Source organism: Arachis hypogaea, chromosome 10, assembly GCF_003086295.3.
Source record: "Arachis hypogaea cultivar Tifrunner chromosome 10, arahy.Tifrunner.gnm2.J5K5, whole genome shotgun sequence".
Classification (NCBI taxonomy): domain Eukaryota; kingdom Viridiplantae; phylum Streptophyta; class Magnoliopsida; order Fabales; family Fabaceae; genus Arachis; species Arachis hypogaea.
This window is the reverse complement of record NC_092045.1, coordinates 51,583,047-51,605,036: the sequence shown is the minus strand read 5'-3', so window position 1 is coordinate 51,605,036 and position 21,990 is coordinate 51,583,047. Positions and strand designations below refer to the sequence as shown.

At 41.6% G+C, this 21,990-nt stretch overlaps 2 non-coding genes across 2 annotated transcripts; one reads left to right on the top strand and one right to left on the bottom strand.

Annotated features, from left to right (window-relative positions):
- Positions 1–317: 317 nt before the first annotated feature.
- On the bottom strand, positions 318–425 carry LOC112719249 (small nucleolar RNA R71). The gene has a single exon (XR_003161558.1). It is a non-coding gene; the product is annotated as a small nucleolar RNA R71 (small nucleolar RNA).
- A 21,134-nt stretch (positions 426–21,559) lies between these two features.
- LOC112718858 (small nucleolar RNA R71) lies at positions 21,560–21,667 on the top strand. Its single transcript, XR_003161186.1, has one exon. It is a non-coding gene; the product is annotated as a small nucleolar RNA R71 (small nucleolar RNA).
- The last annotated feature ends 323 nt before the right edge of the window (positions 21,668–21,990 follow it).

Sequence of the window (21,990 nt, the reverse complement as noted above, 5' to 3'; positions counted from 1 at the left end):
GAGAAGCATCTCTATCCCTGCCATTGGAGCAAACAACTTTGAGCTTAAGCCTCAATTAGTTTCTCTAATGCAACAGAATTGCAAGTTTCATGGACTTCCATTGGAAGATCCTCATCAGTTCTTAGCTGAGTTCTTGCAAATCTGTGACAATGTCAAGACTAGTGGGGTTGACCCTGAGGTCTACAGACTTATGCTATTCCCTTTTGCTGTAAGAGACAGAGCTAGAACATGGTTGGACTCTCAACCTAAAGAAAGCCTGGGGGGAAAAGCTAGTCAATGCCTTCTTGGCAAAGTTCTTTCCACCTCAAAAATTGAGTAAGCTTAGAGTGGAAGTCCAAACCTTCAGACAGAAGGAAGGAGAATCCCTCTATGAAGCTTGGGAAAGATACAAACAATTAATCAGAAAGTGTCCTTCTGATATGCTTTCTGAATGGAGCATCATAGGTATTTTCTATGATGGTCTCTCTGAATTATCCAAGATGTCTTTGGATAGCTCTGCTGGAGGATCTCTTCACTTGAAGAAGACGCCTACTGAAGCTCAAGAACTAATTGAAATGGTTGCAAATAACCAATTCATGTACACTTCTGAAAGAAATCCTGTGAACAATGGGACTAGTCAGAAGAAAGGAGTTCTTGAGATTGACACTCTGAATGCCATATTGGCTTAGAACAAAATATTGACCCAACAATTCAATATGATTTCTCTAAGTCTGTCTGGAATGCAAAATGCACCAAGCAGTACTAAGGAAGCTTCATCTGAGGAAGAAGCTTATGATCCTGAGAACCCTTCAATGGAAGAGGTGAATTACATGGGAGAACCCTATGGAAACACCTATAATCCTTCATGGAGGAATCATCCAAATCTTTCATGGAAAGATCAACAAAGACCTCAACAAGGTTTCAATAACAATAATGGTGGAAGAAACAGGTTTAGCAATAGCAAGCCTTTTCCATCATCTTCTCAGCAACAGACAGAGAGTTCTAAGCAGAATAACTCTGACTTAGCAACCATGGTCTCTAATCTAATCAAAACCACTCAAAGTTTCATGACTGAAACAAGGTCCTCCATTAAAAATTTGGAAGGACAAGTGGGTCAGCTGAGCAAGAAAATTACTGAACTCCCTCATAGTACTCTCCCAAGCAATACAGAAGAAAATCCAAAAGGAGAGTGCAAGGCCATCAACATGGCCAAATTTTGGGATGAGGGAGAAGCAGTGAACGCCACTGAGGAAGGCCTCACTGGGCGTCCACTGACCTCCAATGAGTTCCCCAATGAGGAACCATGGGAATCTGAGGCTCAAAATGAGACCATAGAGATTCCATTGGACTTACTTCTGCCATTCATGAGCTCTGATGAGTATTCTTCCTCTGAAGAGGATGAGTATGTCACTGAAGAGCAAGTTGCTAAATACCTTGGAGCAATCATGAAGCCAAATGACAAGTTATTTGGAAATGAGACTTGGGAGGATGAACCCCCTTTGCTCACCAAAGAACTGGATGACTTGTATAGGCAGAAACTGCCTCAAAAGAGACAGGACCCTGGGAAGTTTTCAATACCTTGTACCATAGGCACCATGACCTTCAAGAAGGCCTTGTGTGACTTAGGGTCAAGTGTAAACCTCATGCCTCTCTCTATAATGGAGAAGCTAGGGATCTTTGAGGTGCAAGCTGCAAAAATCTCACTAGAGATGGCAGACAATTCAAGAAAACAAGCCCATGGACTTGTAGAGGATGTTCTGGTTAAAGTTGAAGACCATTACATCCCTACTGATTTCATAGTCCTAGAGACTGGGAAGTGCATGGATGAATCCATCATCCTTGGCAGACCCTTCCTAGCCACAGCAAAGGCTGTGATTGATGTTGATAGAGGAGAGTTGATCATTCAAGTGAATGAAGAATCCTTGGTGTTTAAGGCCCAAGGATATCCCTATGTCATCATGGAGAGGAAGCATGAAGAGCTTCTCTCAAAAACAGAGCCCCCACAGTCAAACTCTAAGTTTGGTGTTGGGAGGCCACAACCAACTTCTAAGTTTGGTGTTGAACCCCCACATTCAAACTCTAAGTTTGGTGTTGGGAGGTTCCAACATAGCTCTGAGCATTTCTGAGGCTCCATGAGAGTCCTCTGTCAAGCTAATGACATTAAAGAAGCGCTTGTTGGGAGGCAACCCAATGTTTTATAATTAACTATTTTCCTTTGTCATTTTATTTTTTTTTTGTAGGTTGATGATCATGAGAAGTCACAAAATCAATGAAAAAAGCAAAAACAGAATGAAAAACAGGAAGAAAAAACAGCACACCCTGGAGGACGCACCTACTGGCATTTAAACGCCAGTGAGGTTAGCTGTTGGGCGTTTAACGCCCAGTCTGGCACCATTCTGGGCGTTTAACGCCAGAAAGGGGCACCAGACTGGCGTTAAACGCCAGAAATGGGCAAGACGCTGGCGTTAAACGCCAGAAATGGGCACCAGCCCGGTGTTTAACGCCAGAAAAGGCTAAAAACGTGTTTTTGCTTGCCATTTGGTGCAGGGATGACTTTTCCTTGACACCTCAGGATCTGTGGACCCCACAGGATCCCCACCTACCCTACCACTCTCTCTCTCTTCTTCACCCATTCACCAATCATCGTACACACCACTTCTCCCCCCTTTTGGCCAAACACAAAGCCATTCCCTTCTTCCTCATTTCTTCTTCTTCTACTCTCTTCTTTCTTCTTTTGCTCGAGGATGAGCAAACATTTTAAGTTTGGTGTGGTAAAAGCACTGCTTTTTGTTTTTCCATAACCATTTATGGCATCCAAGGCCGGAGAAACCTCTAGAAAGAGGAAAGGGAAGCCAAAAGCTTCTACCTCCAAGTCATGGGAGATGGAGAGATTCATCTCAAGGGTGCATCAAGACCACTTCTATGAAGTTGTGGCCTTGAAGAAGGTGATCCCCGAGGTCCCTTTTTCACTCAAAAAGGGTGAATATCCGGAGATCCGACATGAGATCCGAAGAAGAGGTTGGGAAGTTCTTACCAACCCCATTCAACAAGTCGGAATCTTGATGGTTCAAGAGTTCTATGCCAATGCATGGATCACCAAGAACCATGACCAAAGTGTGAACCCGAATCCAAAGAATTATCTTACTATGGTTCGGGGGAAATACTTGGATTTTAGTCCGGAAAGTGTAAGGTTGGCATTCAACTTGCCTATGATGCAAGGAGATGAACATCCTTACACTAGAAGGGTCAACTTTGATCAAAGGTTGGACCAAGTCCTCACAATCATATGTGAAGAGGGCGCCCAATGGAAGAGAGATTCAAGAGGGAAGCCGGTTCAATTGAGAAGGCATGACCTCAAACCCGTGGCTAGAGGATGGTTGGAGTTTATCCAACGCTCAATCATTCCCACTAGCAACCGGTCCGAAGTTACCATAGACCGGGCTATCATCATTCATAGCATCATGATTGGAGAAGAAATAGAAGTTCATGAGGTTATAGCCCAAGAACTCTATAAGGTGGCGGACAAGTCCTCTACCTTGGCAAGGTTAGCCTTTCCTCATCTCATTTGTCACCTCTGTTATTCGGTTGGAGTTGACATAGAGGGAGACATCCCTATTGATGAGGACAAGCCCATCACTAAGAAGAGGATGGAGCACACAAGAGACCCCACTCATCATGAGATCCCTGAGATTCCTCAAGGGATGCACTTCCCTCCACAAAACTATTGGGAGCAACTAAACACCTCTCTAGGAGAATTAAGTTCCAACATGGGACAACTAAGGATGGAGCACCAAGAACACTCCATCATCCTCCATGAAATTAGAGAAGATCAAAGAATCATGAGGGAGGAGCAACAAAGACAAGGAAGAGATATTGAGGAGCTCAAGCACTCCATAGGATCTTCAAGAGGAAGAAAGAGCCACCATCACTAAGGTGGACCCGTTCTTTGATTTCCTTGTTCTTTATTCTTCTGTTTTTCGAATTTTATGCTTATGTTTATCTATGTTTGTATCTTGTGATCATTAGTGTCTTAGTGTCTATGCCTTAAAGTTATGAATGTCCTATGAATCCATCACCTTTCTTGAATAAAAACGTGCTTAATTGAAAAGGAAAGAATTGCATGAATTCTGAATTTTATAATAGTTTAATTATTTTGATGTGGTGGCAATGTTTTTGTTTTCTGAATGTATGCTTAAACAGTGCATATGTATCTTGAATTTGTGGTTCATGAATGTTGGCTCTTGAAAGAATGATGAAAAAGGAGACATGTTACTGAGGATCTGAAAAATCATTGAAATGATTCTTGAAGCAAGAAAAAGCAGTGAAAAAAAAAATTTTCGAAAAAAAAGAGAAAAAGAAAAAGAAAACGAAAAAAAAGGGGGAAAAAGAAGTAAAATTGTGATCCAAGGCAAAAAGAGTGTGCTTAAGAACCCTGGACACCTCTAATTGGGGACTCTAGCAAAGCTGAGTCACAATCTGAAAAGGTTCACCCAATTATGTGTCTGTGGCATGTATGTATCCGGTGGTAATACTAGAAGACAGAGTGCTTTGGGCCACAGCCAATACTCAATAAGTAGCTTTGTTCAAGAATCATCATACTTAACTAGGAGAATCAATGACACTATCTGGATTCTGAGTTCCTAAAGAAGCCAACCATTCTGAATTTCAAAGGATAGAGTGAGATGCCAAAACTGTTCAGAGGCAAAAAGCTAAAAGCCCCGCTCATCTAATTAATACTGATCTTCATAGATGTTTTTGGAATTCATTGCATATTCTCTTCTTTTTATATTATTTGATTTTCAGTTGCTTGAGGACAAGCAACAATTTAAGTTTGGTGTTGTGATGAGCGGATAATTTGTACGCTTTTTGGCATTGTTTTTAGTATGTTTTTAGTATGATCTAGTTAGTTTTTAGTATATTTTTATTAGTTTTTAGTTAAAATTAACTTTTCTGGACTTTACTATGAGTTTGTGTGTTTTTCTATGATTTCAGGTATTTTCTAGCTGAAATTGAGGGACCTGAGCAAAAATCTGATTCAGAGACTGAAAAGGACTGCAGATGCTGTTGGATTCTGACCTTCCTACACTCGAAGTGGATTTTCTGGAGCTGCAGAAGCCTAATTGGCGCGCTCTCAACGGCGTTGGAAAGTAGACATCCTGGGCTTTTCAGAAATATATGATAGTCCATACTTTGCCCAAGATTTGATGGCCCAAACTGGCGTTCAAAGTCACCTTCAGGAATTCCAGCGTTAAACGCCGGAACTGGCACCAAAATGGGAGTTAAACGCCCAAACTGGCACTAAAGCTGGCGTTTAACTCCAAGAAGAGTCTCTACACGAAAATGCTTCATTTCTCAGCCCAAGCACACACCAAGTGGGCCCGGAAGTGGATTTTTATGTCATTTACTCATTTCTGTAAACCTTAGGCTACTAGTTCTCTATAAGTAGGACCTTTTACTATTGTATTTGAAGACTTTGGTAGCTATCTTCATTTTTATGCTATCTTAGATCACTGGGAGGCTGGCCTCACGGCCATGCCTAGACCTTGTTCTTATGTATTTTCAACGGTGGAGTTTCTACACACCATAGATTAAGGTGTGGAGCTCTGCTGTACCTCGAGTATTAATGCAATTGCTATTGTTCTTCCATTCAATTCCGCTTGTTCTTGTTCTAAGATATCACTTGTTCTTCAACTTGATGAATGTGATGATCCGTGACACTCATCATCATTCTCACCTATGAACGTGTGACTGACAACCACCTCCGTTCTACCTTCGATTGGGTGAATATCTCTTGGATTCCTGATTGCACGGCATGGTTGATCGCCTGACAACCGAGTGCTCGCCTGACAACCGAGCCAACCATTCCGTGAGATCAGAGTCTTCGTGGTATAGGCTAGAACTGATGGCGGCATTCAAGAGAATCCAGAAGGTCTAACCTTGTCTGTGGTATTCTGAGTAGGATTCAATGATTGAATGACTGTGACGTGCTTCAAACTCCTAGCAGGCGGGGCGTTAGTGACAGACGCAAAAGAATCGCTGGATTCTATTCTGGCCTGACCAAGAACCGACAGATGATTAGCCATGCTATGACAGAGCATAGGAACATTTTCACTGAGAGGATGGGAGGTAGCCACTGACAACGGTGAAACCCTTGCATAAGCTTGCCATGGAAAGGAGTAAGAAGGATTGGATGAAGACAGTAGGAAAGCAGAGAGACGGAAGGGAAGGCATCTTCATGCGCTTATCTGAAGTTCCTACCAATGAATTACATAAGTATCTCTATCTTTATCTTTGTGTTTTTATGCGTTCATCACCATATCCATTTAAGCTTGCCTGACTAAGATTTACAAGATGACCATAGCTTGCTTCATACTAACAATCTCCGTGGGATCGACCCTTACTCGCGTAAGGTTTATTACTTGGACGACCCAGTGCACTTGCTGGTTAGTTGTGCGAAGTTGTGTAATGCCATGGTATTGAACACCAAGTTTTTGGGGTTCATGACCGGGGATTATGAGAGTTGTGAAAAGTATTGTTCACAATTTCGCGCACCAGAGGCCATCTGTTGTTTCAACGCTTCTTCCTTAATCTGAGCTCTTTCTCAGATTTCCGAAAGTAGGTCGAGCTCCTCCCTTTGAAGTTGGGAGTTGGCTTTTTCGTTATAGTGGATTACTGGTAGGCGAAATTGTGATCCTCAACAATGGCTCCAAAGACTTGGTGCTCACAAACATAAATCACACTTTGTCACAACTCCGCACAACTAACCAGCAAGTGTACTGGGTCGTCCAAGTAATACCTTACGTGAGTAAGGGTCGATCCCACCGAGATTATTGGTATGAAGCAAGCTATGGTCATCTTGTAAATCCCAGTAAGGCGGATTTAACTGTATTAAGAAATTATAGTATACGCGAAGGAATAAAATAGGATAGAGTTACTCATGTAACTTAATGTTGGGAATTTCAGATAAGTGTTTGGAGGTGTTATATTCCTTCTGAATCTCTGCTTTCCTACTGCTTTTATTCATTCTTTGTCACTCCTTTCTATGGCAAGCTGTATGTAGGGCATCACCGTTGTCAATGGCTACATCCCATCCTCTCAGTAAAAATGGTCCAAATGCTTTGTCACAGCACGGCTAATCATCTGTCGGTTCTCGATCATGTTGGAATAGAATCCCTTGATTCTTTTGTGTTTGTCATCACGCCCAGTAATCGCGAGTTTGAAGCTCGTCACAGTCATTCAATCCCGGAATCCTACTCGGAATACCACAGACAAGGTTAGACTTTCCGAATTCCCATGAATGCCGCCATCAATTCTAACTTATACCACGAAGATTCAGATTAAGGAATCCAAGAGATATGCGCCCGGTCTAAGATAGAACGGAAGTGGTTGTCAGTCACGCGTTCAAAAGTGAGAATGATGATGAGTGTCACGGATCATCACATTCATCATGTTGAAGTGCAACGAATATCTTAGAATAAGAATAAGTCGAATTGAATAGAAAATAGTAGTAATTGCATTGAAACTTGAGGTACAGCAGAGCTCCACACCCTTAATCTATGGTGTGTAGAAACTCCACCGTTGAAAATACATAAGTGATAGAGGTTCAGGCATGGCCGAATGGCCAGCCCCCAAACGTGGTCAAAAGACTGAATAATACAATCCAAGATGTCTAATACAAAGGTAAAAAGTTCTATTTATGCTAGACTAGCTACTAGGGTTTACATAAGTAACTAATTGATGCATAAATCCACTTCCGGGGCCCACTTGGTGTGTGCTTGGGCTGAGCTTGATCTATCCATGAGCTGAGGCTTCTCTTGGAGTTGAATGCCAAGTTGTAACATGTTTTGGGCGTTCAACTCTGGTTCGTGACGTGTTTCTGGCGTTTGACTCCAGAATACAGCATGGAATTGGAGTTGAGCGCAAGTTTACGTCGTCTAATCACGAATAAAGTATGAGCTATTATACAGTTCTGGAAATCTCTGGATGTCTACTTTCCAACGTCGTTGAGAGCGCACCATTTGAAGTTCTGTAGCTCCAAAAAATTCATTTCGAGTGCAGGGAGGTCAGATTCCAACAGCATCAGCAGTCCTTTGTCAGCCTCCTTATCAGAGTTTTGGTCAGGTCCCTCAATTTCAGCCAGAAAATACCTGAAATCATAGAAAAACACACAAACTCATAGTAAAGTCCGGAAATGTGAATTTAGCATAAAAACTAATGAAAGCATCCCTAAAAGTAACTAGATCATACTAAAAACTACCTAAAAACAATGCCAAAAAGCGTATAAATTATCCGCTAATCACAACACCAAACTTAAATTGTTGCTTGTCCCCAAGCAACTGAAAATCAATTAGGATAAAAAGAAGAGTATATACTATAAATCCCAAAATATCAATGAATATTCATTCTAATTAGACGAGCGGGACTTATAGCTTTTTGCTTCTGAACAGTTTTGGCATCTCACTTTTTCCTTTGAAGTTTAGAATGATTGGCTTCTCTAGGAACTTAGAATTTCGGATAGTGTTATTGATTCTTGGTGCACGAAATTGCAATCACACTTTTGCAATCCCGCACAACTAACCAGCAAGTGCACTGGGTCGTCCAAGTAATACCTTACGTGAGTAAGGGTCGATCCCACGGAGATTGTCGGATTGAAGCAAGCTATGGTTATCTTGTAAATCTTAGTCAGGATATCAGAAATTATCAGGATTGATTGTAAAAAGCAAAAGAACATGAATTAAGTACTTGTTTTGCAGTAATGGAGAATAGGTTGAGGTTTTGGAGATGCTCCATCTTCTGAATCTCTGCTTTCCTACTGTCTTCTTCTTCAAGCACGCAAGGCTCCTTCCATGGCAAGCTGTATGCAAGGGTTTCACCGTTGTCAGTGGCTACCTCCCATCCTCTCAGTGGAAATGTTCAACGCACCCTGTCACGGCATGGCTATCCATCTGTCGGTTCTCAATCAGGCCGGAATAGAATCCAGTGATTCTTTTGCGTCTGTCACTAATGCCCCGCCCTCAGGAGTTTGAAGCTCGTCACAGTCATTCAATCATTGAATCCTACTCAGAATACCACAGACAAGGTTTAGACCTTCCGGATTCTCTTGAATGCCGCCATCAGTTCTAGCTTATACCACGAAGATTCCGATTAAAGAATCCAAGAGATATCTACTCAATCTAAGATAGAACGGAGGTGGTTGTCAGGCACGCGTTCATAGTTGAGAATATGATGAGTGTCACGGATCATCACATTCATCCGGGTTAAGAACAAGTGATATCTTAGAATGGAAGCAAGCATGATTGAATGAAAAACAGTAGTAATTGCATTAATCCATCAAGACACAGCAGAGCTCCTCACCCCCAACCATGGGGTTTAGAGACTCATACTGTAAAAGGTACACAAAGAAACGTGTAAAATGTCATGAGGTCCAGATACAATGTCAAAAGATCATATTAATAGTAAACTAGTAACCTAGGGTATACAGAAATGAGTAAATGACGTAAAAATCCACTTCTGGGTCCACTTGGTGTGTGCTTGGGCTGAGCAATGAAGCATTTTCGTGTAGAGACCTTTTCTGGAGTTAAACGCCAGCTTTTATGCCAGTTTGGGCGTTTAACTCCAAGTTTTATGCCAGTTCCAGCGTTAAACGCTGGAATTTATGAGGCTGTTTTGCCACGCCGGTTTGGGCCATCAAATCTCGGGAAAAGTATGGACTATTATACATTTCTGGAAAGCCCAGGATGTCTACTTTCCAACGCCGTTGAGAGCGCGCTAATTGGGCTTCTGTAGCTCTAGAAAATCCACTTCGAGTGCAAGGAGATCAGAATCCAACAGCATCTGCAGTCCTTTTCAGCCTCTGAATCAGATTTTTGCTCAGGACCCTCAATTTCAGCCAGAAAATACCTGAAATCACAGAAAAACACACAAACTCATAGTAAAGTCTAGAAAAGTGAATTTTAACTAAAAACTAATAAAAATATACTAAAAACTAACTAGATCATACTAAAAACATACTAAAAACAATGCCAAAAAGCGTACAAATTATCCGCTCATCACAACACCAAACTTAAATTGTTGCTTGTCCTCAAGCAACTGAAGATCAAATAAGATAAAAAGAAGAGAATATGCAATGAATTCCAAAAACATCTATGAAGATCAGTATTAATTAGATGAGCGGGGCTTTTAGCTTTTTGTCTCTGAACAGTTTTGGCATCTCACTCTATCCTTTGAAATTCAGAATGATTGCCTTCTTTAGGAACTCAGAATCCAGATAGTGCCATTGATTCTCCTAGTTAAGTATGATGATTCTTGAACACAGCTACTTATTGAGTCTTGGCCATGGCCCAAAGCACTCTGTCTTCCAGTATTACCACCGGATACATACATGCCACAGACACAAAATTTGGTGAACCCTTTCAGATTGTGACTCAGCTTTGCTAAAGTCCCCAATTAGAGGTGTCCAGGGTTCTTAAGCACACTCTTTTTGCCTTGGATCACAACTTTATTTCTTTCTTTTTCTTTCTTTTTCTTTCTTTTTCTCTTTCTTTTTCTTTCCTTTTTTTCGAATTTTTTTTTGTATTCACTGCTTTTTCTTGCTTCAAGAATCATTTTTATGATTTTTCAGATCCTCAGTAACATGTCTCATTTTTCATCATTCTTTCAAGAGCCAACATTCATGAACCACAAATTCAAAAGATATATGCACTGTTTAAGCATACATTCAGAAAACAAAAGCATTGCCACCATATCAAAATAATTAAACTGTTATAAAATTCAAAATTCATGCAATTCTTCTCTTTTTCAATTAAGAACATTTTTCATTCAAGAAAGGTGATGGATTCATAGGAAATTCATAACTTTAAGGCATAGACACTAAGATACTAATGATCACAAGACACAAACATAGACAAACATAAGCATAATTTTCGAAAAACAGAAAATAAAGAACAAGGAAATTAAAGAACGGGTCCACCTTAGTGATGGCGGCTTGTTCTTCCTCTTGAAGATCCTATGGAGTGCTTGAGCTCCTCAATGTCTCTTCCTTGTCTTTGTTGCTCCTCTCTCATGATTCTTTGATCTTCTCTAATTTCATGGAGGAGGATGGAATGTTCTTGGTGCTCCACCCTTAGTTGTCCCATGTTGGAACTCAATTCTCCTAGGGAGGTGTTTAATTGCTCCCAATAGTTTTGTGGAGGAAAGTGCATCCCTTGAGATGAATATCTCCATCTTCCATGGCTCAGAGGCGGAAGCTTTTACCTTCCCTTTCCCCTTTCTAGAGGTTTCTCCAGCCTTAGGTGCCATAAATGATTACGGAGAAACAAAAAGCAACACTTTTACCACACCAAACTTAGAAGGTTTGCTCGTCCTCGAGTAAAAGAAGAAAGAAGAGATAGAGTGGTGGGGTAGGTGGGGATCCTGTGGGGTCCACAGATCTTGAGGTGTCAAGGAAAAGTCATCCCTGCACCAAGTGGCGAGCAAAATTGCTCTTTGTGCCAATTCTGGCGTTAAACGCCGGGCTGGTGCCCCTTTCTGGCGTTTAACGCCAAGTTCTTGCCCTTTACTAGCGTTTAACGCCAGTCTGGTGCCCCTTTCTGGCGTTAAACGCCCAGAATGGTGCCAGACTGGGCGTTAAACGCCCATCTGCTAGCCTTACTGGTGTTTAAACGCCAGCAGGATCTTCCTCCAGGGTGTGCTATTTTTCTTTCTGTTTTTCATTCTGTTTTTGCTTTTTCAATTGATTTTGTGACTTCTCATGATCATCAACCTACAGAAAACATAAAATAACAAAAGAAAAATAGATAAAATATAACATTGGGTTGCCTCCCAACAAGCGCTTCTTTAATGTCAGTAGCTTGACAGAGGGCTCTCATGGAGCCTCAGAGATGCTCAGAGCAATGTTGGAACCTCCCAACACCAAACTTAGAGTTTGAATGTGGGGGTTCGACACCAAACTTAGAAGTTGGTTGTGGCCTCCCAACACCAAACTTAGAGTTTGACTGTGGGGGCTCTATTTGACTCTGTTTTGAGAGAAGCTCTTCATGCTTCCTCTCCATGGTTACAGAAGGAGAACCTTGAGTCTTATAGTTTGCACTGTCTGCAAACCACGAATCAATTTTGAGAGAAGCTCTATTTCTACCCTTTCTTTCTTTCTATTTTTTTTCGCCACTTTTTTTTTTTGCTATTCACTGCTTTTTCTTGCTTCAAGAATCAATTTTTGATTTTTCAGATTATCAATAGCATCTATCTTTATTCATCATTCTTTCAAGAGCCAATAATTTTAACATTCATAAACAACAAGATCAAAAATATGCACTGTTCAAGCATTCATTCAGAAAACAAAAAGTATTGTCACCACATCAATATAATTTAACTAAATTCAAGGATAAATTCGAAATTCATGTACTTCTTGTTCTTTTGAATTAAAAACATTTTTTTAATTAAGAGAGGTGAATGATTCATGGAATTATTCATAACTTTAAGACATAGTTACTAACTACTAATGATCATGAAGTAGAGACACAAAACATAGATGAACATATAACATAAAAATTGAACAACAGAAAATAAGAACAAGGAATGAGTCCATCTTAGTGGCGTCTTCTTCTTGAAGGACCAATAATGTCCTTAAGCTCTTCTATGTCCCTTCCTTGCTTCTATTGCTCCTCCCTCATTGCTCTTTGATCTTCTCTAATTTCATGGAGAATGATGGAGTGCTCTTGATGTTCCACCCTTAATTGATCCACATTGTAACTCAAATCTTCTAGGGATGTGTTGAGTTGTTCCCAATAGTTGTTGGGAGGAAAGTGCATCCATTGAGGCATCTCAGGGATTTCTTGATGATGAGCTTCCTCATGCATCTCTTGAGGTCCGTGGATGGTCTCTCTTGTTTGCTCCATCCTCTTTTTGGTGATGGGCTTATCCTCGTCAATGAGGATGTCTCCTTCTATGATAACTCCAGCTGAGTAACATAGATGACAAATAAGATGAGGAAAAGTTAGCCTTGCCATGGTGGAGGGCTTTTCGGCTATTTTGTAGAGTTCAAGGGGATGACTTCATGAACTTCTACTTCCTCTCCATTCATGATGCTATGAATCATGATGGCCCAATCCACGGTAACTTCAGATCGGTTGCTAGTGGGGATGATGGAGCGTTGGATGAACTCCAACCATCCTCTAGCCACAGGCTTAAGGTCCAGTCTTCTCAGTTGATCTGGCTTGCCTCTTGAGTCTCTTTTCCATTGAGCTCCTTCCACACATATGTCCATGAGGACTTGGTCCAACCTTTGATCAAAGTTGACCCTTATAATGTAGGGGTGTTCATCTCCTTGCATTTTGGGCAAGTTGAATGCCAACCTCACATTTTCCAGACTAAAATCTAAGTATTTCCCCCGAACCATTGTAAGATAATTCTTTGGGTTCGGGTTTTTACTTTGATCATGGTTCCTAGTGATCCATGCATTGACATAGAACTCTTGAACCATTAAGATTCTGACTTGTTGGATGGGATTGGTTCGAACTTCCCAACCTCTCCTTTGGATCTCATGTCGGATCTCCAGATACTCATTTTTCTTGAGCTTGAAAGGGATCTCGGGGATCACCTTCTTCTTGGCCACAACATCATAGAAGTGGTCTTGATGGGCTTTGGAGATGAATCTTTCCATCTCCCATGACTCGGAGGTGGAAGCTTTTGTCTTCCCTTTCCCTTTTCTAGAGGATTCTCCGGCCTTAGGTGCCATCAATGGTTATGGAAAAACAAAAAGCTATGCTTTTACCACACCAAACTTAGAATATTACTCGCCCTCGAGCAAGAGATGAAAGAAGAGAAGAAGAAGAAGAAGAAAATATGGAGGGGAGGGGGAGAGGTGTATTCGGCCAAGAAGGAAAAGAGAGGTTTGTGTTGTGTGAAAATGAAGAAGAATAGAGGGGTTTATATAGTGAGGGGAGAGGGAGTAGGTTCGGCCATTTAGGGTGGGTTTGGGTGGGAAAGTAATTTGAATTTTGAAGGTAGGTGGGGTTTATGGGTGATGAGCGGATATTTTATATGCTTTTTGGGGGTAATTTCATATAGATTTTAGCATGATTTAATTGGTTTTTAGTAGAATAATATTAGTTTTTAGGCAAAAATCATATTTATGGACTTTACTATGAGTTTGTGTGTTTTTCTGTGATTTCAGGTATTTTCTGGCTGAAATTGAGGGAGCTGAGCAAAAATCGGAGTTAGGCTGAAAAAGGACTGCTGATGCTGTTGGATCCTGACCTCCCTGCACTCGAAATGGATTTTCTAGAGCTACAGGAGTCCAATTGGCGCGCTCTCAACGGCGTTGGAAAGTAGACATCCAGGGCTTTCCAGCAATATATAATAGTCCATATTTTGCGCGAAGAAAGACGACGTAACTTGGCGTTGAACGCCAAGTACATGCTGCTGTCTGGAGTTAAACGCTAGAAACACGTCATGATCCGGAGTTGAACGCCCAAAACACGTTATAACTTGGAGTTCAACTCCAAGAAAGGTCTCAACTCGTGGATAGCTTTAGTCTCAACCCCAGCACACACCAAGTGGGCCCCAGAAGTGGATTTCTGCACCAATTATCTTAGTTTACTCATATTCTGTAAACCTAGGTTACTAGTTTACTATTTAAACAACTTTTAGAGACTTATCTTGCACCTCATGACATTTTTCAGATCTGAATTTTATACACTTTGACAGCATGAGTCTCTAAACTCCATTGTTGGGGGTGAGGAGCTCTGCAGCGTCTCGATGAATTAATGCAATTGTTTCTATTTCACTCAATGTGTGTATGGTCCGATCTAAGATGTTTATTCGCGCTTAATTGTGAAAGAGGTGATGATCCGTGACACTCATCACCTCCCTCAATCTATGAACGTGTGCCTAACAAACACCTCCGTTCTACATCAGACTGAATGAACTTCTCTTAGATTCCTTAATCAGAATCTCCGCGGTATAAGCTAGAATTGATGGCGGCCACTCCTGAGGATCTGGAAGGTCTAAACCTTGTCTGTGGTATTCCGAGTAGGATTCAAGGATTGAATGGCTGTGACACGCTTCAAACTCGCGATTGCTGGGCGTGATGACAAACGCAAAAGGATCAATGGATCCTATTCCAACATGATCGAGAACCGACAGCTGATTAGCCGTGCTGTGACAGAGCATCTGGAACGTTTTCACTGAGAGGATGGGAAGTAGCCACTGACAATGGTGACACCCTACATACAGCTTGCCGTAGACGTGCTTTACAAACAATTGAGTTAAATATTACGTTGCAGAAATTCAGAGGACAAAGCATCTCCAAAACTCCAACATATTTCCCATTACTGCACAACAAGTAACGATTTTATTCTCTTTTATTTTTCCAATCTAATAATTCCAACTGATAATTTTAATTAATATCCTGACTAAGAATAATAAAATAAACATAGATTGCTTCAAACCAATAATCTCCGTGGGATCGACCCTTACTCAAGTAAGGTATTTGGTGCGCGAAATTGTGAACAATACTTTTCACAACTCTCATAAACCCCGGTCATGAACCCCAAAAACTTGGTAGCTCAGTACCATGGCATTACACAACTTCGCACAACTAACCAGCAAGTGCACTGGGTCGTCCAAGTAATAAACCTTACGCGAGTAAGGGTCGATCCCACGGAGATTGTTAGTATGAAGCAAGCTATGGTCATCTTGTAAATCTTAGTCAGGCAAACTCAAATGGATATGGTGATGAACGAAAATAAACAATAAGATAAAGATAGAGGTACTTATGTAATTCATTGGTAGGAACTTCAGATAAGCGCATGAAGATGCCTTCCCTTCCGTCTCTCTGCTTTCCTACTGTCTTCATCCAATCCTTCTTACTCCTTTCCATGGCAAGCTTATGTAGGGTTTCACCGTTGTCAATGGCTACCTCCCATCCTCTTAGTGAAAACGTCGCCTATGCTCTGTCACAGCATGGGTAATCATCTGTCGATTCTCGGTCAGGCCGGAATAGAATCCATCGATTCTTTTGCGTCTGTCACTAACGCCCCGCCTGCTAGGAGTTTGAAGCACGTCACAGTCATTCAATCATTGAATCCTACTCAGAATACCACAGACAAGGTTAGACCTTCCGGATTCTCTTGAATGCGGCCATCAGTTCTAGCATATACCACGAAGACTCTGATCTCACGGAATGGTTGGCTCGGTTGTCAGGCGAGCACTCGGTTGTCAGGCGATCAACCATGCATCGTGCAATCAGGAATCCAAGAGATATTCACCCAATCGAAGGTAGAACGGAGGTGGTTGTCAGTCACACGTTCATAGGTGAGAATGATGATGAGTGTCACGGATCATCACATTCATCAAGTCGAAGAACAAGTGATATCTTAGAAAAAGAAAAAGCGGAATTGAATAGAAGAACAATAGTAATTGCATTAACACTCGAGGTACAGCAGAGCTCCACACCTTAATCTATGGTGTGTAGAAACTCCACCGTTGAAAATACATAAGTACAGGGTCTAACTTTTATGCCAGCTTTTATGCCAGTTTGGGCGTTTAACTCCCATTTTGGTGCCAGTTCCAGCGTTTAACGCTGGGATTTCTGAGGGTGACTTTGAACGCGGGTTTGGGCCATCAAATCTTGGACAAAGTATAGACTATCATATATTGCTGGAAAGCCCAGGATGTCTACTTTCCAACGCCGTTGAGAGCGCGCCAATTGGGCTTCTGTAGCTCCAGAAAATTCACTTCGAGTGCAGGGAGGTCAGAATCCAACAGCATCTGCAGTCCTTTTTAGTCTCTGAATCAGATTTTTGCTCAGGTCCCTCAATTTCAGCCAGAAAATACCTGAAATCATAGAAAAACACAAAAACTCATAGTAAAGTCCAGAAAAGTGAATTTTAACTAAAAACTAGTAAAAATATACTAAAAACTAACTAGATCATACTTAAAACATACTAAAAACAATGCCAAAAAGCGTACAAATTATCCGCTCATCACAACACCAAACTTAAATTGATGCTTGTCCTCAAGCAACTAAAAATCAAATAAGATAAAAAGAAGAGAATATGCAATGAATTCCAAAAACATCTATGAAGATCAGTATTAATTAGATGAGCGGGGCTTTTAGCTTTTTGCCTCTGAATAGTTTTGGCATCTCACTCTATCCTTTGAAATTCAGAATGATTGGCTTCTTTAGGAACTTAGAATCCAGATAGTGTTAATGATTCTCCTAGTAAAGTATGATGATTCTTGAACATAGCTACTTATTGAGTCTTGGCTGTGGCCCAAAGCACTCTGTCTTCCAGTATTACCACCGGATACATACATGCCACAGACACATAATTGGGTGAACCTTTTCAGATTGTGACTCAGCTTTGCTAGAGTCCCCAACTAGAGGTGTCCAGGGTTCTTAAGCACACTCTTATTGTCTTGGATCACAACTTTATTTCTTTCTCTCCTTTTTTTTCGTTTTCTTTTCTTTTTCTCTCTTTTTTTTCGATTTTTTTTTCATTGCTTTTTCTTGCTTCAAGAATCATTTTTATGATTTTTCAGATCCTCAGTAACATGTCTCCTTTTTCATCATTCTTTCAAGAGCCAACATTCATGAACCACAAATTCAAAAGACATATGCACTGTTTAAGCATACATTCAGAAAACAAAAATATTGCCACCACATCAAAATAATTAAACTGTTGTAAAATTCAAAATTCATGCAATTCTTTCCTTTTCAATTAAGCACGTTTTTATTCAAGAAAGGTGATGGATTCATAGGACATTCATAACTTTAAGGCATAGACACTAAGACACTAATGATCACAAGACACAAACATAGATAAACATAAGCACTAGAATTCGAAAAACAGAAGAATAAAGAACAAGGAAATCAAGGAACGGGTCCACCTTAGTGATGGCGGCTCTTTCTTCCTCTTGAAGATCCTATGGAGTGCCTGAGCTCCTCAATGTCTCTTCCTTGTCTTTGTTGCTCCTCCCTCATGATTCTTTGATCTTCTCTAATTTCATGGAGGATGATGGAATGTTCTTGATGCTCCACCCTTAGTTGTCCCATGTTGGAACTCAATTCTCCTAGGGAGGTGTTCAGTTGCTCCCAATAGTTTTGTGGAGAAAAGTGCATCCCTTGAGGAATCTCAGGGATCTCATGATGAGTGGGGTCTCTTGTGTGCTCCATTCTCTTCTTAGTGATGGGCTTGTCCTCATCAATGGGGATGTCTCCCTCTATGTCAACTCCAACTGAATAACAGAGGTGACAGATGAGATGAGGAAAGGCTAACCTTGCCAAGGTAGAGGACTTATCCGCCACCTTATAGAGTTCTTGGGCTATAACCTCATGGACCTCTATTTCTTCTCCAATCATGATGCTATGGATCATGATAGCCCGGTCTATGGTAACTTCGGACCGGTTGCTAGTGGGAATGATTGAGCGTTGGATGAACTCCAACCATCCTCTAGCCACGGGCTTGAGGTCATGCCTTCTTAATTGAACCGGCTTCCCTCTTGAATCTCTCTTCCATTGGGCGCCCTCTTCACATATGACTGTGAGGACTTGGTCCAACCTTTGATCAAAGTTGACCCTTCTAGTGTAAGGATGTTCATCTCCTTGCATCATGGGCAAATTGAATGCCAACCTTACACTTTCCGGACTAAAATCCAAGTATTTCCCCCGAACCATAGTAAGATAATTCTTGGGATTCGGGTTCACACTTTGGTCATGGTTCTTGGTGATCCATGCATTGGCATAGAACTCTTGAACCATCAAGATTCCAACTTGTTGAATGGGGTTGGTAAGAACTTCCCAACCTCTTCTTCGGATCTCATGTCGGATCTCCGGATATTCACCCTTTTTGAGTGAAAAAGGGACCTCGGGGATCACCTTCTTCAAGGCCACAACTTCATAGAAGTGGTCTTGATGCACCCTTGAGATGAATCTTTCCATCTCCCATGACTCGGAGGTGGAAGCTTTTGCCTTCCCTTTCCTCTTTCTAGAGGTTTCTCCGGCCTTGGATGCCATAAATGGTTATGGAAAAATAAAAAGCAATGCTTTTACCACACCAAACTTAAAAGGTTTGCTCGTCCTCGAGCAAAAGAAGAAAGAAGAGAGTAGAAGAAGAAGAAAAGAGGAAGAAGGGAATGGCTTTGTGTTCGGCCAAAAGGGGAGAGAAATGGTGTTTAGGAAGTGTGAAAATAAAGGGGTGAAGGAGGGTTTATATAGGAGAAGGGGGAGGGTAGGGTTCGGCCATTTGAGGGTGGGTTTGGGTGGGAAAGTGGTTTGAATTTGAATGGTGAGGTAGGTGGGGTTTTATGAAGGATGGATGTGAGTGGTGAAGAGAAAGATGGGATTTGATAGGTGAAGGGTTTTTGGGGAAGAGGTGTTGAGGTGATTGGTGAATGGGTGAAGAAGAGAGAGAGTGGTAGGGTAGGTGGGGATCCTGTGGGGTCCACAGATCCTGAGGTGTCAAGGAAAAGTCATCCCTGCACCAAATGGCAAACAAAATCACGTTTTTAGCCATTTCTGGCGTTAAACGCCGGGCTGGTGCCCATTTCTGGCGTTTAACGCCAGCTTCTTGCCCATTTCTGGCGTTTAACGCCAGTCTGGTGCCCCTTTCTGGCGTTAAACGCCCAGAATGGTGCCAGACTGGGCGTTAAACGCCCAACAGCTAACCTCACTGGCGTTTAAACGCCAGTGGGTGCATCCTCCAGGGTGTGCTATTTTTCTTCCTGTTTTTCATTCTGTTTTTGCTTTTTTCATTGATTTTGTGACTTCTTATGATCATCAACCTACAAAAAAGATAAAATAACAAAAGAAAAATATGTAAAATATAACATTGGGTTGCCTCCCAACAAGTGCTTCTTTAATGTCATTAGCTTGACAGAGGACTCTCATGGAGCCTCAGAAATGCTCATAGCTATGTTGGAACCTCCCAACACCAAACTTAGAGTTTGAATGTGGGGGTTCAACACCAAACTTAGAGTTTGGTTGTGGCCTCCCAACACCAAACTTAGCGTTTGACTGTGGGGGCTCTGTTTGGCTTTGTTTTGAGGGAAACTCTTCATGCTTCCTCTCCATGGTGATCGAGGGATATCCTTGAGCCTTAAACACCAAGGATTCTTCATTCACTTGAATGATCAACTCCCCTCTATCAACATCAATCACAGCCTTTGCAGTGGCTAGGAAGGGTCTGCCAAGGATGATGGACTCATCCATGCACTTCCCAGACTCTAGGACTATGAAATCAGTAGGGATGTAATGGTCTTCAACTTTAACCAGAACATCCTCTACAAGTCCATGGGCTTATTTTCTTGAATTGTCTGCCATCTCTAGTGAGATTTTTGCAGCTTGCACCTCAGAGATCCCTAACTTCTCCATTACAGAGAGGGGCATGAGGTTTACACTTGACCCTAAGTCACACAAGGCCTTCTTGAAGGTCATGGTGCCTATGGTACAAGGTATTTAAAACTTCCCAGGATCCTGTCTCTTCTGAGGCAGTTTCTGCTTAGACAAGTCATCCAGTTCTTTGGTGAGCAAAGGGGGTTCATCCTCCCATGTCTCATTTCCAACTAACTTGTCATTTAGCTTCATGATTGCTCCAAGGTATTTAGCAACTTGCTCTTCAGTGACATACTCATCCTCTTCAGAGGAAGAATACTCATCAGAGCTCATGAATGGCAGAAGTAAGTCCAATGGAATCTCTATGGTCTCAGTTTGAGCCTCAGATTCCCATGGTTCCTCATTAGGGAACTCATTGGAGGCCAGTGGACGCCCAGTGAGGCCTTCCTCAGTGGCGTTCACTGCCTTTTCTTCCTCCCAAAATTCGGCCATGTTGATGGCCTTGCACTCTCCTTTTGGATTTTCTTCTGTATTGCTTGGAAGAGTACTAGGAGGGAGTTCAGTAATTTTCTTGCTCAGCTGACCCACTTGTCCTTCCAAATTTCTAATGGAGGACCTTGTTTCAGTCATGAAACTTTGAGTGGTTTTGATCAGATCAGAGACCATGGTTGCTAAGTCAGAGGTATTCTGCTTAGAACTCTCTGTCTGTTGCCGAGAAGATGATGGAAAAGGCTTGCTATTGCTAAACCTGTTTCTTCCACCATTGTTGTTGAAACCTTGTTGAGGTCTCTGTTGATCCTTCCATGAAAAATTTGGATGGTTTCTCCATGAAAGATTATAGGTGTTTCCATAGGGTTCTCCCATGTAATTCACCTCTTCCATTGAAGGGTTCTCAGGATCATAGGCTTCTTCCTCAGATGAAGCCTCCTTAGTACTGCTTGGTGCATTTTACATTCCAAACAGACTTTGAGAAATCATATTGACTTGTTGGGTCAATATTTTGTTCTGTGCCAATATGGCATTCAGAGTGTCAATCTCAAGAACTCCTTTCTTCTGACTAGTCCCATTGTTCACAGGATTTCTTTCAGAAGTGTACATGAATTGGTTATTTGCAACCATTTCAATTAGCTCTTGAGCTTCTGTAGGCGTCTTCTTTAGATGAAGAGAGCCTCCAGCAGAGCTATCCAAGGACATCTTGGACAGTTCAGAAAGACCATCATAGAAAATTCCTATGATGCTCCATTCAGAAAGCATGTCAGAGGGACATTTTCTGATTAATTGTTTGTATCTTTCCCAAGCTTCATAGAGGGATTCTCCTTCCTTCTGTCTGAAGGTTTGGACTTCCACTCTAAGCTTACTCAATTTTTGAGGTGGAAAGAACTTTGCCAAGAAGGCATTGACTAGCTTTTCCCAAGAGTCCAGGCTTTCTTTAGGTTGTGAGTCCAACCATGTTCTAGCTCTGTCTCTTACAGCAAAAGGGAATAGCATAAGTCTGTAGACCTCAGGGTCAACCCCATTAGTCTTGACAGTGTCACAGATTTGCAAGAACTCAGCTAAAAACTGATGAGGATCTTCCAGTGGAAGTCCATGGAACTTGCAATTCTGTTGCATTAGAGAAACTAATTGAGGCTTAAGCTCAAAGTTGTTTGCTCCAATGGCAGGGATAGAGATGCTTCTCC